Source organism: Gouania willdenowi, unplaced genomic scaffold (assembly GCF_900634775.1).
Source record: "Gouania willdenowi unplaced genomic scaffold, fGouWil2.1 scaffold_76_arrow_ctg1, whole genome shotgun sequence".
Classification (NCBI taxonomy): Eukaryota; Metazoa; Chordata; class Actinopteri; order Blenniiformes; family Gobiesocidae; genus Gouania; species Gouania willdenowi.
Window position 1 is genome coordinate 1 of NW_021145241.1, and position 2,500 is coordinate 2,500.

The following is a 2,500-nucleotide window of genomic DNA, read 5'->3' on the forward strand; positions in this document are numbered from 1 at the left end:
TATAATTAGTGCTAAATTCTCCAGGTGTTCATATAGGGTAACAGATTTAATTTATGTCCATGTACCAGTTTAACACAAGTTCTTAAGGACGTTAAACTCAAAGCTGCTCTGGGTTTTATTGAACATTTTATTTCTTGACACATTTTATTTACAAATTGTGTTCATTATGAGTGCTAAATTCTCCAGATGTTCAAGGGTAACAGATTTTACTTGTTTTCATAAACCAGTATTCTACAAGTTCTTAAAAAAAATAAAGGATAAAGAATTTGCTGGTTTAAAAACACTGTCTTATAATTGAAGGAACATTTGTTTTACTTTTTAATTACAGTACAGTACATTTAGTAGCATGTACTTTTTTACTTTTACTCAAGTAAGGGAGCAACTTCAATACTTTTACTTTTACCAGAGTTATTTTTATTCAAGTATCTATACTTTTACTTGAGTACTGAAGACTAGTATTTTTGTCACCCTTGCAAAAAACACAAATTAGACCATTATGTGAGGTACTCATGCAGTGCCCTATCCTTTCACAGACCTGATCCATAATAAATCTTGACATGATTACCTTGCATACAGTAAACATAAACTTAAAAAGGAAGAGATGAAATCTTGCAATTGTAACTTAATTTATTTTTACACAAAGGCACCTGCGTATAAAATGAATATTCTGCCAAAAAAATTTTTTAAATTAAATAACACAAATTAATTCAATTCAAAATAATAATAAAAAATCTCCAGCTCTAAGTATAACTACATTTATGAACTCTGAAACTAAGAAAAGAACCAGCATTCAATGCTGTTTTGGTGCCGTGCATTACCTTTAATCTGATTGGTCGACTATGGTGTGATGCATTTGATTGTTGTCTGGTCATTTCATTTTTTGTAGTTTTACAAAGTCTGTTGATCATTTTAACATAAAAAAATACTCAGTAACTGTTGGCAGAAAAGTAATAAATTACTTTTTTTAAAACGTACTGTAAGTACAAGTCAAAACACTGATTTAGAAATATACTGAAAAAAGTACAAGTCCCCATAAAAAGCATTTCAATTACAATAACGTGAGTACTTTGTAATCAGTTATTTTCACCTCTGATTAAGTATTACTAGCTTTTAAATGAAATATGTTGTTAGAATTTGGACTGCCACATCACTATTATGTATTTAAACCAATATGTTCACATGTAAAGTCTTCCTTTCATTGATTATCATTCAGTGTTATTTAATCCCACATTTAAAGAAAAAACACCAGCTTTAAATATAACTACTACAGTATAGTAGTGGGAGGAGCTTAAGTAGAGTTGTCAATTATGACCAAATTCAATTCAATGCAACTTTATTTATATAGCACAAAAAACAAGTAAATAATCTCAAAGCGCTGAGCAAAATAATTGGGTGGTAAGTGTAAAAATGTACTATAAAAGTTTTAGCTAACACATTTACATTATTTATATCACTTTTCTCATATTTAGCACATTTTCCTACATTTAACACAACATTTAACCACATTAACTAGGGTAAACTAAAGCAATTAAAATCCAAATATTATAAATATAATCTAAATGGTATCTGTTCTCTCTAAATGTTAACTCTATATTAATTTTAAATCTATATCTAAATTTTCAATCACATGGTATATGTTAAGCTAAAGTTAAATCTAAGTCTAAATGTTAACTTTTAGATATTACATTTTAAATATTGAATGTTAAAAGTTAAATCTGAATGTCAATGTAAATCTAAATGAAATCTTCATGTTACATCTAATTTTTTTTTTTCTAAATGTTTTTACATGTTAATCTAAATGTTTAAATCTAAATCTGAATGTGGAACCTTAACTGTTTCCTTCATATGCTAATTGACCCGCCCATTGTAACCTCAACCAATGCACAACAGAGTGGGACACACACAAACCGTCCCCACCACCCTCTTTACCACTATAAAATATACCATTTATATTTAGATTTATATTATTTAGATTTTAGTGCATTTATTTTACCTTATATATGTGGTTAAATGTTGTGTTAAATGTAGGAAAATGTGCTAAATATGAGAAAAGTGAGATAAATAATGAAAATGTGTTAACTAAAACTTTTATACTACATTTTTACACTTGGTACCTCATACAAAATATAAAGTCCATAATAAAAAGAATAAAGAACCCAACAAGATCCACATGAACAAGCATTTAGCGACAGTGGGAAGAAAAAACTCCCTCTTTTTTATAGGAAGAAATCTCCAGCGGAACCAGGTTCAGAGGTGGCAGCCATCCGCTTCTACTGGTTGGGGTTAGTGAACAGAGGGACAAACAGAATAGGATAAAAGGATAGTCCATCCAAGTGTTCCAGACTAGTTGAGCAGCGAAACATTGATGAGTCCATCCAAGTGTTCCAGACTAGTTGAGCCGCGAACCATTGATCAGCCCAAAGTGTCCCAGATTAGTTGTGCCGTGAGCCATCGATCAGGAACCGTTATCTCCATCATCAAGACACCTGAAACAGAAAAG